Raw genomic sequence first — 15,964 nt, forward strand, 5'->3', positions numbered from 1 at the left:
AGACTGCAACTGGATTAGTATTTGAATTCAATGAAATAATGCGTAAACTTGAATGTGTGATGAGTGAGTATGAGTTTTTGATTGGGTTCATTCTTTAAAAGAATAATTGAAAATGTTGGTTTTTGGATGCGCGAGGCGTTTTGCGTGCGCAATTTGGCACGAGAAGAAGCAAAGCAATTCTCCTCCTCTGCTACGCACATTTGGCACATTTCCTACGTCACAAAACAGTCCAAATGTTTGCCTTGGACGTTTTTGGGTGGAAGGGTTCGAATCCCTTGTCGTGCTGCAATGCAGTTGAGGTGGTACGCTTAAGACACACACAAAAAAAAAAAAGTGGCATCTTACCTGCCCTCACGCTTTCGTCACGCTGCGTGCACGGTGCTGGTGCTGGTGCTGGTGGTGGTGGAGTGATTCTCCTCCTGTGCTGCTGCTGCTGCTGCTGCTGCTGCTTGTGTCGCTCCGCTTCATCGCGCCGCGCTGCCCGCATGTGTGCGCGCATGCTTGTGGAGGCGAGCGGCGCCTTGGCTGTGCACAAGGAACTGGGGGAGGTGCGTGAGTGTGGGAGAAAAGAGAGAGAGTAAGAAAGAGAGAAATGGAAAAAATGGTGGTGGGGGGGATAGTGATGGCGCTCTTTATTTGACGTTCATCCAAAGAATAAACCATCGTTTGACAGTATTTCAAAGTGGACACTTGATTAGGTACCCCTGTACAATGACATCCAGTACAAAAGAAGAGATGAGATCACATTTGTGACTTTTCGATTGATAGATTGTGAATTGGCAAGCAACTTCATGCCCACAGTTTTGGATGTGTAATACGTGTCTTTATTTTGAAATCTCATCCTGATGAGAAACTTTCTCCTCCGATTAAGAAACGTTCTCGTTCTAACGAGAAACCTTTTTGTTCTAACAAGAACGTCTTGTTTGAATGAAAAATGGGTCGTGGGCGGAGGGGGGGTTTCCTGGCGGGCCTGCCGTGTCCCATTCTGCTGCGTTGGGCTTGGGGCGCTGGCCATGTTGGGGGGGGGCACTCCAGGGTCCTGGGTTCTGGGTTTGCTCTCCAGCCGGTGGCCCCCGGGGCCCGGGGTTTGAGCCCCGGCGCTGCCGCGGCTCTCCCTCGGGTCTCCTGACAACTTCACGACTGTAGCGGGATTCTGAAGTCTTTGGTTTAGGTGAAGGGTATATAATTTTTAATAGAGTTCAGGTGAATTAATGAGCACAAACTCACACACACACACACATATGCATGCACACACACAAAAAAACAGAGCGATGATGACATATTGAATCGGTAAGATTACCAAATAAACAATACTGAGCTCTCTCAGAAAAAAAATATATATAAAAGGGGGAAAAAAACAGTAAAGGAATCTACTTAGTGTAAATCAAACATGGAGAATCCCATTTAAATGGCATCACTATGGGTTTGTTTTTCTTTTTGCACTAGATCTCATTGGAAAATGCAGGTTGTACCTAATGAAATGGCCCGTGAGTGCATTTCTGATGAGGTCACCTTTTGGATGGCAGTCTCATCCTCTTCCACAAGTTTACTAACAATCTTGAGTGTGCACATCAGTATTCAGCGCCTAAATCCAATCGCGGGGAGGTAGACTTGGGTAGGAGGAGGCGGTGTTGGGGGAGCGCGGGTGGTCCACCCACGTGTGGGAGACGAATAGTCTTTAATCAGGAGGAAGTTTGCGCTAAATTGTTTACAGCAGATTGGATGCGTTGGCTGCACCTAATCCAAAATGAAAACAATCAGAAAACAACTCGCCTCGCTTGCTGTGTGCGTCTGTGCGTCCCCCCACATCACCCCCCCCCCCCCTCGAAAAAATAAATAATCCCCAATTCCTTCATCACAACTTTATTAACGACAATACATGCGCCAACAGTTTTATTTTCTTTAATCTGACACCAAAATATGAATGTTTACTGACTTCCACTGAGGGGAATGAGGTTGCTAGTTCCATGTTTGTTTGTATTGTGCATTGTCAGTACCATTGGTTTTATTTTGTTTGTTATTTTTTCCTGAAGTGCATCATTGTGTATGTAGAAAATACCAAATAAAATCAATTATAACGTTATTACTGAAGTACTTAATGTCGGAAAGTCGCATTGATTATTAGTTTGAGCTCTGACTTTAATATTGCAATTACTTTTCAGTGCATGTTTTTTTTAAATATTAATATTTTTAATATAATTATATAAAGTTCAACATTTCAAATTTACATTCTAATTAACATTAATTTACATTCTAATGTTCTATTTAAATGCAATGTAAAGAATTAAACAGTGCATAATGATTAATTCATCGCGACAGCCTGCTGTGCGTGACTTGGACACTGGGGAGCAGTATAATACAGTCATGAAGACAAACGGAAAAAAGAACTTCACAACTTGAAGTGAATCAATAAATTACAGTATTATAAGTTGTTCTTTGCAGAGGATAAAGAAGATATGTTGTATTGTCAGTATTCACGTGCTGATTGAATTTAATTTTACTCCATACTTTTTTTCCATCGCTCATTCTCAGATGGACAGAAAGCATAAACATTGCGAGAATGGGGAGGCTGTTTTTCTGCCAAGTTTTGGTCACGCTTCATCTTAACATATGGGATAATTATACAAGCTCATTAAAACAACACAAAAATATCTTGTTTGTTTTATCGTGGTTTTTTTTGTCAAAAATATTTGGAGTGTGTATGCTAATTCTGTATTTTTTCCCTGCAGTTTGGAACTGCAACGACCGAAAAGGAGCCGGCGCTGTTTGCTCCTATTTGTCGAGCCATTCGTCTTCCTATTTGGACTAATGGCAAGCGGACCACTTCAGCGTTCTCCAAAGTGCTGCGGAAGCGCTTGTGACATGCACGCAGAAGCAGGTATTTGCCTTTTTCCTTTCCTCTATGTCTAATTAAAATGGAAATTTACCAGGATGGTAATGAAATGTCTGGAAAAGCAGCATGAGGTATTTGAGATTAAAACGGCTGAAAATGCCATTTTTAACCCGATAATATTGGAGCATTTACTAATCCGGATCAGAATCATTTTTATTGAACAAATATGTAAAAACAAAGAATATGTCTCGATCTACATACTTGTCCAATAAGATGATTCTCATTTTAATTATTTTACGTTCCGATAATGCAATCTTTCGGTCATCTTTTTCATTTGGACTACTCTACAGGTTATTTTTTTGTGTCCACCGGAGGGCGCTACTTTTTAGCCATTCAAAGCATGCAGCAAAGTGTTACTGCTTTTACTGTTTTCCGCAAGCATGCCTCGCGACTGAAGTGATGAGTGCAAACTAATCAAATTAATGAAATAATAATATCGTGGTGCCTTCAGAAACGGGTGACCCGACTTTAACTTCAAGATAACTAATTATGCATAACGCAATAGGCCTGCTCCAATCGACTTTGCGGTGTTATATGTAACAGATACCTTTATGTCTAACTATATACTGTACATTCTTTACAAGATTAAAAATGCAATGTTGAGGCTTTTTAACCTTATTGTGTTGAAGCTTAATCTAATTATTTCAATACAAAAGGGGGTAAACCCCCAAAATATAATGGATATTTGATATGTATATTTCAGGTAAGTGTCCCGTGGGTTAATTGCTGTCCTTTTTCAACAGTTTCCATGTCACCAAATGAGTTGATTAGCATTTCCCTTTACTTTATTTGAGTGTCTTAATTGCGGGCAATTAAGTGAAGTGATGTCATTAGGCGTCGTGGCGGGACAAAGCATCAAAACGGTCCGGCAAAAGGTGCGCGTCACACATGAATATGTCATTAACGCTGACACATCCCCGCGGCTCTTATCTTGTTTTGTTATTCAGATGCGCATGCATCAAAACACTCCACACAAGAGCGCTAACAGCTGCTAGCCGCGGCTAGTCCCCGCGTCCTGTTCTTTTATTCACGGCGGAAGATAGTCCGTCCTTTTCGCCCCCCCCCCGCTGAGGAGAATGTGTGCATTTGGCCGACTTCTATTGGGCGCAGATGTTTTGATATCAAAGCACAATAAGAGGCAATTTGACCTTCCGCCACCTGCAGCCCAAAGTGGGAATACGCAGATTAAAAAGACAAATCTATGCAAAGCCGACAGCCTTTGTGTTCAAAATGAAGCAAGCAAATAGAACTTGGAAGTCTTTTGAAATTTTTTATTTATTTTTTTTTATACACAATAAGCAAGCATACGCTGACAAGAGCATTTGGGTCAGCCAAAGTTATTCATTTGTCAACCGTAAAATGGAAAATTGCAGCAAAACGCTAGGTGGCCATTTTGTGTGTCCATTGAAAAGCATTCTCCAGTAAGAAAAATGATTACTATTTTCATTGAATGAGTTATAAACTTGAACAAAAAGGCCCCAAACCTTCTGTGGATGAGATCTAAACTAACATCAATGCAGACGCTGGAAAAAGATAAACAGCCATCTTGGATTATAATTTTGTTCACGGTTTTAATTCATTTTCACTTTTAAAACGTGATAAACAGTGTGGTTATGACGGTGGTGGGTTGTCAAAATGATCCCGAATGTAAGCAAATGTACTTGAACAGCTGAACTATTATCTGTTAATATGCTATATTAGCTACCATACTGTGTACATACATATTCATGGTTAATCCATCAAAAATAAATAAATAGACACACCTTTTTTTGCTCCAAAGTAAATGTATTATCTGTAAAATGATGCTATGCTGTTGTTAGCTTGAAATGCAAATGCTATGAAGCTAGCACAACTGCTACTTCTTATATGTGGAGTGTCAAAACAATCAAGATTCACACGTAGTTGGACTAGATAGCACATTAGCTGCTCTCTAGTTGGTTGCAGGCTACTACGCACTAGCTGTGGGTGATCAGTTTTTGTGATCGGCAATGAAAGTTATTGATCGGCATATGCTGATCACGTACTTTTTCCACTGAAATTAGCCACTCGATTGGAGCATGCTCTAAAATAATCTTGCTTTTATCAAATGCTCATGTGATACTACATGAAAGCCTAGTTCTTATCCATTGCTAGCAAGCTAAGATAACAAGGCTAGCTAGCTGGTGGATAAGTTTCCTCTTTGTTTTGTATGCTAAGTTGTGATGCGCATTGCACACGCTATGTATTTCCCCAAAAATGTGGCTAATGGCTCACTTTTTATGACCTCAGCCAAGGCGACCAATGCAGTCCATGGCAGTCAAATTGACAAACTGCAACCAGCTCGCTCGCATTAAATCACCACCCGGGAATGAGAATCTTAAGAAAGGCCTGGCGGCAACGCAGACCGGTCGAGATCCCCTTTTTTTTCCTGCTAATTACGCAGTAAATTTGAGCGGGGAAATTATTCTGCGCAATCAATTAGAAAATCAGGGAGAGCCGGTCAAGCTCTTCGTGTCGTATTTATTGCTCCGTGCTAATTTTATCGGTTGTGGTTATTACAACAGGGAGTTTAATCGCCCCGTGAGATGAGCACAAACAGTGTGATTTATGACGGGTGCACTAATCACCGACTTCCCCCTAAAAACAAGTTTCATGGATTCAGAATTTCCTCATCAATGCAAATTCTACATTACAAAATAAAGTAAATATCTGATCATCATCAATGGCAAATTACTTCTTAGTAGTTATCATCTTAAGGCGCCTATAAACTTAATGCCAGACTTTATATTGTCAAAAATGAGAGATTTAATCAGAGACATCTGTATCTCTTCGTAGTTACCAGGCTAAGGCGTGTATTTTTTTTTTTAAGTTTTGCTATGCTAAAACAATTTCAATCACAATGCCATACTTAATCTGAAAAATAAGCAATTTATTTTTTGTACATTTTTATTAAGATTTTGCAAGAATGTTACAGCAGGAAGTGTTGACCTCCTTCAAACAGATGGAGTAAGGACGCAAGATGGGAAAACAGCTCCCTCATGGGGATTCTGTCCATCTGGCATATGGCAAGGTGCCCTCATGCCAAGGTGTTAGCTGGTCAACAAGGATGAAAGTTGGGTGAAAATAATTCTGCAAGAAAGGAAGTGAGCCTCCGTAACAGCAGGTGGCGGTCATCGCTCGGAATATTGTATTCAGGCCAATCGGGATCTTGCCCTCTATCAAATGGACATTAAAAAAAATGCGTGGTAACAGCGAAGAGGCACATGCATCATCTTAAATCAATCATTTTGTCAGCAAACTTCGGGATTACATTTGCGGGAGTGTTGGAAAGCAACCACAAAGAAATACAAACGTATCGTCTTAAATTGCTTATTTTCCCAATGAAATATGGCATGCGTTTATTGCCGTATTAGCGCTGACGTAACCTTAAGGTAAAATATTTACCTTACCTACAGTAGTTTCCAACTAAGTGGTTCTTAATCTTATCAGTTTTCTATATGCACTCGACGAACCCTTCTTTATTGAAAAAAAACAAAACAACCTTACCTACTATTTATATAAATTACCTACTTTTTTTTCAAAGCAAATTGATAAAGTTGAAAATGCAAGCTAACATCATTTTCCTGATGTAAAATATATGAGTGGAAAAATGGGCCATCATGGCTCAAGTGGTGCTTAAAACTCTTTTACTGCCACACGTTATCCAAAAAACAACCCCGACAAAACCCGACGATTTGGAGCATTTTACCTCAAAACAAACAGAGAAATTTGTGTGCTATGACTACATAAACATCGCGTTACTTTTTTTCTAATGAAAGAATGGATGGGTCTACCTGTCTACCTTATTCCGTTCTTTAGTAATCACCATTTGAAAATAGGTCATTTGAATGAGATTGAGCGAAAATTGAAAAGATAAAGAGAAAACAAGCTTTTTGTGAAAAGATAAATTTTCTGCACAACAATGACATTGACACTAAGATTTTTTGCTTAGTGACGCTCTGTGAATTAGATTTAATGTGACAAAGGCTTTGATCATTCACGTCATCCTTGAAAACGTTCTATTTCATCAGATATGTCATGTTTCATTGTAATTTCATAGTACCGGGAGCCCATTGAAAAGACATACAATGCTGCCATCTGCTGGCGCATCAAGTTGCACTAATGCCCATTGAGAAAAAACACGTAGTATACGTCATTAATTGTTTTTGGCGTTGAAAGTGTTAAAGCTGGAACCCAGGGGCAGCAGATGCAATGAAAACAGCAGAGGCCTCAGAAGTGAACCCTGTGGAACACCATACGTTCCGTTATACATGTGTATTCATATTGCATGTATTCGTCTGACCACCTTTTTTGTTTGCATGACATACAGTAGTTAGTATGAAGGGATTGCAATAAGAAAGAAATCACACAACATACCGCGACAACAGCCACAAGTCGACTAGTGAGCGCACCAAATTCTCTTCAGCATAGATGGTTCAAGCAATCTAGTGTGATATCCTGCTTCCAATGATGGCCAGGCGGGATGTATCCTCACGAAACATTTGAGTCGGGTGTGTGTCTTGACCTCGCCGCTACCAACAAATGATAAATCTTAACCTAAATATCGTTGCGTGGCCAGTAAAAATCGTGTTACTTGCATATTGACCGCTAGACTTTATACAGTGTGCGAGCGGATTGCAACGTAAGCACACATTAGCTCCCGTAAGCATTTACGACCTTTTTATGCGTTGATATAAGCAGTGCCGCACCAAGCTCATTAAGGGCTAGCGTTGGCGCTTTTATGAGGATCGTCGCAGTGCGCCGTTTGTGTGACGTTAAGGTGAGAGCGGAACAGAAAGACAGAAAGTGTGTCGAAAGCGTATCAGGAGACAACAGCCGCCGCTGCCAATTAACTCGCTCGGAGAGTTACGGCGTTATCCCAATCGCTCGCGCCCGACCGGTCTTAACCTTTTGACCGCTCATCCATAAATGAGAGGCCATTAAGTGGCGCACCAAAGTAAGACGTTCATTAGAAGTGCTTGAAATATTCATAATTTCTCTCACAATTAGCACTAACTTTCCTGGCGGCGCTTTTAAAAGAAATGTTTAGCCACTCGCTCGAGCAGAAAGCTTGCATCGATGAGCTACGCTTGAAAAGTTAGCGCAAAGTTTGAGAGGCCCTCTTTGTCCAAAATTTGACTGATGAATTGACAAATTGTGCAATTTAAAACGTTGTGGTCGGTATGTGGTAACGTATCCGCTGGTATCGCAACAACACTTCCACATTGTAACTTGAGGATTTAAACTATGCTATGCTACTTCAAACACATACTGAACTTCAATGACACGAGTGCTTTTTGATCCAGCCATTTTTTTTTTCCATGGTGACTTTGCCAGTGTTTCAGTCATCACTGTGCTGAACTTCATTGACAAAATGAGCAAATAGCTTGTGTTTCTTTGTGGTTTCTATGTGGTAACACATGCCAAGCTTTATTGATGAAATGAGCCCTCAAAATGACATCTGTATTTATTTGTAACTTTTCAAAAAAACTTCAAAATCCTTTACTTAATATATATCATAATCAATAGAAAAAAGACTTTGATGTCTGAAATCCCTATTAATCTCTTTTCACCCCCAAGAAAAACCAGCATGATGCAACTAATCACGTTTCAGTACATCAGCTCGGTGCATTTCATCACTCTTCTGGCATTCAAGGTTACGCGAAGCGACTGGAGCGCAGCTACACTTGATTGCTTTTGTCTTGTTGTTCTCTCGCTTGGTCTCGCTGCGGCGATGATAATAAAAATGTGACGTTACCAAGAGGCCATGTAGAATGTTCACGGCTTCTTGCCTGATTAAAATTTCTCCCTTCATTTGCGAGCAGTCATTGACTGCATCGATTCCTGTATTTGTTATGTAAAAAAAAGATAACAACAAGCCACGGAGACATTAACTGCAGAATCCAGCATTCTTTTATTAATGGAGGAGAGGGGTTTAAAGTGTTAACGTTTTGATTTATGAATCCCCTCATGCAAGATTAACACGTTGTGTGAAATTGAACATGTCATAGCGGCGTTAGCTTAATTAATCAACACTCGCCTGTGTTTTCCTCTCATGTGTAACAAGAAAAAAGCAATAATGAGCAACATTATGCCCTCTACTTTTAGTTTACTTCATATTTACTCTTTTGTAATGAAACCCCAGTGTACTGCTCCAGAAATTAGACCTAGCTGATTCGGCAAAGTAACAGAAATGCTATCGAGCCGTTTGTTTTTGTTCTGCTTAACAAAAACACGCAACCAGCCTCCATTTTCTAGCATATGCTAAGATAACTAGACTAAGTGCAATTTCTGCAGAAATTGTGTGGGGATGCTGAAAGCTGAATGCCAAGCTGAATGCTTATGAAGTAAAGCTAAAAGATAAATGCTGTGAAAAAAGTATTAATTGTAGTTGAAAGATAAATTAATAAAAAGAACACTTGAACCCGGGAGGCTTGAATTTTTGAAGCAAGTTGTAATTTATATGGAAAAGTGTTATCTGAAAGTACCCTCCATTCATTTAGAGTGGAACTAATGTTATCCAATACAAAAATGCAAAAAAAAAACATTGGGACACAGCCATTGTCTAGTAGCGGCTAAGCTAATACAATAGCTAGCTTTATTTGGTGTTGATATCATAAGTCCAAAAACGTTGTCCGTATATTTTAGTTAATAGAAATGTGTTGTTTTGATGAGTGTTTCTATGGAATCAGCAAATAAATCTTACTAATCAACAGCTGTAGAATCTGGTTTTAATGTAATTCTTTCCATACATTGTCCATGTGCTGTGGTTTATAGATCTTTTTGTAGCCTATCATGAAAAACCCCAAAACGGGCTGAATCAAATCAACAATGCTATCTTGTTGAAGCCACTAAACTAATCTGATACTTCAAGCTAACACTTGTGTTGATGTCATAACTCACAATAAACTTTCCATAAAGTCTAATTATGTTTTGGGTTTATTTCTGTTAAATGAATAGCAAATCAGACTAACTGGATTGTTTTGTATAGCTAAGCAAATATTTTGGCTAGCTCGAACTTTCACAGCCAAGTACCAAAAAAAACAAAACAAAGCAGGACATATATATTGCCTACCTACTTTATTGGTATTAATTTAACTCAACAATTACGCTAGTGACGCAAAATGTCAAATGTAGCATTTAAACATGTACATGCCTTCCTTCTGTGTTTAGCATTTTTATTAGTACCACTGTATACATGTTAGCATTAAGGAATATCAATGTCTTACGGGTTGGTTGCGCACCATTAAGTCACACTTCGGGTCAGACACAACAGAATTTGAAATGATTCAATTACTCGCGAAGGTGGGAATATGTTCATATTTTCATATCACACATTGCCTGTGGGTCAGCGCTTGTCATGCAAAGGGGAGGAAGAAGAGGGGGGGGGGGGCGTTACGACATCACATGAATGCATTAGAACATTAACTGCGACGACCTCAGCGTGCGGCATCTGCTCACTTGTGACAGCCGATAAAACATGGCAGGAGCGCACACGTGCATAGCAAACAGCGTCAAGAAAATATATACATGTTGGTACAGTCGTCTCTCACTACTTTGCGGTTCACTTATTGCGGATTCACTAAATTGTGGATTTTGACTTGGGTCCATTTATGCTACTTTCTTTCATTCAACACAATCTGTTCCATTTTGAAACAAATATTTGAATAGAACATTTTAAATTCTTCTCATAGCAAGTCGGTGTCCCACAACTGGTGAACTTTTAGAACAGACCACAATGTATTGGGATAAATTCATCATTTGATTTTATTCACAATATCTTATGAAGTAATTTACCGGTAATTCCAATTATAGTAAAATACAATACACACAATACATAATACAATGCATACATTCTACATAGTTGTCTCATTTAATCCCTGCTAAATGATTTATTCAAAGTCCAATTAGCTTAAAAAAATGATCATTTTGGGCTTCACTTTGTGTCATCGAGTATGTTGGTGTGCATGTGTGTATGTGTGTGTTAATACAGTCGGTGTACTGTAGCGAAGAGGCCAATCTGTTGTGCTATTGATGTTTCCCTTCGCACGGCAACAGAATCCTGCGGAATTCCATTAAACAAACAAACAAGCGTCAAGGGACAGCCCATAACACAAACACATCTAGTGCACTCACAGCATGTAAACACGTTAGCAATATGTTAGCACGTGGGTCGATATTCCATACATCCAATCGGGATGTCTTTTCTTGATAATTTGCTCTGCAAAATATGAGGACATGGGAATGGTAAGCGGCCCCCATCGATCCCGCCTCAGGCTGTTCTTTGTAATCTCTCTGGTGGGAAAGATGGCACTGATACAGCGGCGGCGGCGTTGTAGGGCGTCCGCTTGCGAAGACTCTGGGAGCAATCTGTCGCAACAGATGTGTCATTTCAGGCAGGAATGCTGTGACCTTGTTCCCGTTGTAAATGCTTTATTTGCACCTTTTAATCAAAAATGCCTTCATTTGCATTACATAGGCTCCGTAACGAGCCACAAATGTCCCATAAAGTGCTCGTCAGATACACCCGGAATGCTACAGTATGGCTTGAACGGGAATATATTCTATTCTATGTTCTATATTTATTTCAATTTAACTTTCCCCCCCAAAAAATCAGTTCAGTCAACCTTGAACATTTAATAAACAACAGACAGGGAATGAAGACAAGAGACTTAGATTATCTTTGCTCGCGAGGAGAACAGACAGAGATGCGCACAGATTACAATCTCCTACCCGTTCTGGAGCACACTCCGCCAAACCTCCTCTTTTTATTGGATATTCCCTGGTTACATATCTTAGCTTATTGATGCTCTAAAGTGTTTGGGGAAGCAGCAGCAACGTGACAATCATGCCAGATATGAGTCATTGCGCGGACAATAACGTGGACGTTTTTCTTCAGCGCTGAAAGTGTCAGTCAAAGTTCAACAGTTGAACCGCAAAATGTTCCTGTTTTGCAACTGCAGCTTCTCGCGCTCTCTCTTCACAGATGACCCCAACCCACGTGGTTCAAACATAGGTCACACTGCTAAATAAATGCTTAGCAGTACTAAAAAAGTTTTGAAAAAATGTATCAGAGCTATATTCAGAGCTTTACTGAGCATTGCATTTAGGATACGATTTTCTACCTAAGAAATAAAGACACGGAAAGTAGTCAGCTTCAAAGTTGTCATGCAAGATTTCGTCCTTATTTTCAGTTTGAGTGAGTGAGTGAAATTATTGGAATGTGTGAATTTTGTCCATTCCCGACGTTTCTGTCCTTTATCGCCATGAAATGTTGAAAATCCTTGTGAGAGTTTGCTTTTCTAGCCGATAAATATTCATAAATGCTAATACCAATATTAAATCCAAAGACCTAAATCCCGAGCGACTAGAAACGTAAACGGTTATTCATAAGAAGTCTTGGAGTGACTGGGAATTCTGGGGGCTAATATTTTTTCACCGCTTTCCTTTCCCTGGACGGCAGATGGAGGTCAAAAACATTTAGCGCTCGTTTGGCGCTGGCAGTTAATTGATGAGCCACTTCAGCCAAGTTACCAGCTAATGCAGACAGAGAGGAAGGACTCGCGTGTCAACGGCGCTCTGACAGCAAAAATATGCACGGCAAAGACTGCGGTCGGGATGAAAATGAGAGGCGCCAGCGTACTCTATTGTTTTGCGCCAAAGCCGAGACAAAGGAAAATGTGGCGAAGCCAGTGTGGGAGGCATCGAGCGGGGAATGATGGTCGGGCGAGGAAAAGCAGTAATGGAATTGTCAGGGTCCCACATCATTGATTTAACGTGCGCGCCTCCGTTGCTCATGAATACAAGCAGACAGTTGGGACCTTCGGTAATATCAAACAAAAAGGCCAACTGGAAGCCGTTGTCATCAGAATTAAGCAGGAAATTACAAAAAAAAATTGCATCATTTATGAAACAAAAAGAGGGTGGGCTGGATTACAATTTTTATATGTATTTTTTTAATTTTTTATTTTTTTTATGCAAAATTTAGAAGGGTACACACAAGGGGTGTGCAAGGTTATTAGAACTTTCTTGTATTTTTTTTTCTCTTGTGTAATTTTGTTTTAAAGGTGTGTACAAAAAATGTAATAGTAAGCTGGTATAATAATGAGTCTTTTTTTTCGTTTTTTTCTGAATTGTTATTATCTTCGCAAAACAAAAATTGGAACACGGGAGCCATCCACGGATGCACAAGATTAAAAGCTTTCTGGTGTAATAATTACACATTTGTAATATGTTTTTTTTTCCCCCCCTCCCATGTGTTTTTCTTTTTACAAAATGAAAGGAGTACGCTAGTGCCCTCCAGGGTGTGCACAGGATTAAAAGTGTAATGGAAAGGTGGTTTGATAATAACAACACATTCATGGGGGTACAGGAAAAGCCATTCATGTCATCCAAGAGTGTGATGGCAAACTGGAATAATAAAATCAGCATTCCCACATATGTTATTTGTATTTTTATTCTCCACACGTTTTTGCCGTGTTGCAACTCCCACATAATACTTTTGATTGACACCATTCAAATTTCAACTTGCTTCAAAAATTCACGTCTTGCGGGGTATTTATCGTCTGATACCACATTACTTACAGTATTTGCACAATTTAACGTTAAATATCCACTTTTCCCCATTCATTTTCAATGGGACTGACATTGAATTTGTATAATCATTCAATAATCATTGTCTAATTATTTCACATCCATTAATTATGATGTCATTTGTCATAAAGTTTTTACTCCATTCTATATTCAAAATTTAAATTTAACGCCAGCTAGTAATTTTTTTTGTTTGTGTAACATAAGGGGTGCCAAAGAGCCATTCAGGGGGTGCGCCAGATCAATGATATTTGCATTTATTAATTTTTTTAAAAGCATGTTGGTTTTTCAATTTCATGGATTATTATTTTTTGAACGGCGCGAGTGAGAGGTGGTGCACCAACTCCATATTAAATCTCGGCGCTACTCTTTGACCCACACAATAAAATCTTTGGGTCAATCTGATGCGTTATCGCTGCCAAATAGCCTCATAAGCTTCATTGATGCTAATCTGCTAACATTATTGGCTGCAAGCGCTTTGTTAATATCCTGTGCTCCTGCTCGAGTAAAGTTTGGAAGTTCAGCTTTAGTCGTGGCCAAGTCGTCTTTGTTGACACGCCGTTGCTCAAGTCCTGAAGTAAGTGGAGGCGATAGGAGCGCCTGAAAGGCATCATCACGTCAGACTCTGTGAAGGCGCGCACGGCGGGTGATAAAGGCCGGCATGGGCGGCACTTTATCGGTATGTACTAGAGGGAACACGAGAACACGTCGTTTTAGGAGGAGGGGGAGGAGGAGGAGCCTCTTTGCTGGCGGATGCCAACGCTGGTTCGGTAGATAAGGCGCGTTGAACGATGACAAATGGAGAAAGGATGGCGGGGATGGGGAGCGTAGAAGTGGAAGGGGGGAGTGTGGGATTGACACCATTTTGGAGGAGGAACAAAGATAAGGCTAGTGTGTGTGTTTGTGTGTGCGTCGTCCTGTTTTATCAGTCATAACAATGCGTTAACAGCAGCTTTATTTGCATGCCAACTGATGGACACACAATAGCCCGACCGATGTGCATTTTTTTAGGTCGATGCCGATACGGATTTTTGGCAGAAAAAAATACAGATAACCGATATTTATTTATTATTTAAAAATATATATAATGCATAAAATTAGATAATAATGCTGTAAAGCATTATTTTATATATTTTATATATTATATTATATATATATAATATATGTTATTTTCAAAAGTCTTGAGACTTACTGGGCTAACCTGGGACCTCAAGGATTGTATTTCGTGCCATGTTCACGTGGAAATGTGTGTTAAGACAAAAAAAAAAATCCTTGGATGTTTGCGTCCTTGAATTTTGATAAGAGTCTGAATCCTTGAAATATCAACTTTAAATATGACAAAAACAATAAGAAAGTGAAATGAGAATAGAATGAACTAAAATAATAGCAACTGAAAAAACAGTAAGAACAAATACTGACTGTTACTGTGCGTTTTGGCCTCTTGGGGGCAGTGTGGTGCCGTGCATCCATGGCGTCCTGCATGCGTCCTCTCTTAGCGCTAGGCTAGCGATGTTTTAAAAACGAAGCAGGTTTTGTATTTAAATATACAGTGGCTGTAATTTTTAACGTTGTGTGTTCAGCTTTACAGTTAACTCCAAGTGCTGTTTCATTTAACAGCTTAACGGACCCTTAGTGACAACAAAATAACCAGAACAACATACGCTACACACTTGCTAGTTGCTAATGCCACGCAAGCAAAATGGCGCATCCAGGGTACTTTTACGGCGTTGGGAACTTCGGGTTTCATCGATAAGGGGAAAATAATCGGCCAATCAGCCCAATCGGCCAGTAACCACTGTACAGGCAAAAGTACAGTAGCTGGTCAATGACGTTTCTCATTATGTGTTAGCATTAAGCTAGCTGACTTAACTATTAATTTATGTGGTTGTTTTAAATAAATAAAGTGGATTTTTTATGTGTTCAGTTTTAGGGTAAACTTCAACAATACACATTTTTGGGGTTAAACCCTTGGCTTTGTTCATCATATGACACAGTCAAAATATTAGCTACCGTTTACCACCAATTGCTACGAGCATTATAATTAACTTCCTCGACAATTTAAGTCAAATTTATACTGATGCAATCTCATTAAATAGGGGCCGGTGTGCCTGATTTTATCACACGAGTGCAAATGAGAACATTGGTTTTGCGGCGAGCAGTCGGCGACCTCCATTGATCTCACTTCCACTTAAATGAATTCCTGCCGCGGCTCCAAATGAATGACGCCATTTTGCTCGAGTGTGGGCGGCCATATTGCCGACGTGTGCCAAGACGCGCTTTGAGAGGAGTGCGGCGAATGAAAGAGGTGATAGCGAGAAGGTGCTCAATAGTGCTTTATAGAAACACTCCACACAGCAGGCCAAGTGTGCTCGTCCTTTTCCTCCGCCTCAGTGGACGCTTTTGCTGAGGAAAGACTGGCGGACTGGCAGCATTACAAGCCTGTGCCGGGATAAAACGGCATAT

General features: G+C 40.0%; 2 protein-coding genes across 4 annotated transcripts in view; one reads left to right on the top strand and one right to left on the bottom strand.

Moving 5' to 3' along the window:
* The window catches only part of chrm2a (cholinergic receptor, muscarinic 2a), a 50,721-nt gene extending 50,209 nt beyond the window's left edge, over positions 1-512 (bottom strand). For both annotated transcript variants that reach the window (XM_077545519.1, XM_077545518.1), the window contains exon 1: positions 346-512. The gene's annotated coding sequence lies outside the window, so the exon portion shown is untranslated. The remainder of the gene's footprint in view (positions 1-345) is intronic.
* The window catches only part of mtpn (myotrophin), a 111,824-nt gene that overhangs the window by 50,035 nt on the left and 45,825 nt on the right, over positions 1-15,964 (top strand). For both annotated transcript variants that reach the window (XM_077545534.1, XM_077545535.1), the window contains one exon: positions 2,730-2,878. The gene's annotated coding sequence lies outside the window, so the exon portion shown is untranslated. The remainder of the gene's footprint in view (positions 1-2,729; positions 2,879-15,964) is intronic.

Source organism: Vanacampus margaritifer, chromosome 15 (genome assembly GCF_051991255.1).
Source record: "Vanacampus margaritifer isolate UIUO_Vmar chromosome 15, RoL_Vmar_1.0, whole genome shotgun sequence".
NCBI classification, from domain to species: Eukaryota; Metazoa; Chordata; class Actinopteri; order Syngnathiformes; family Syngnathidae; genus Vanacampus; species Vanacampus margaritifer.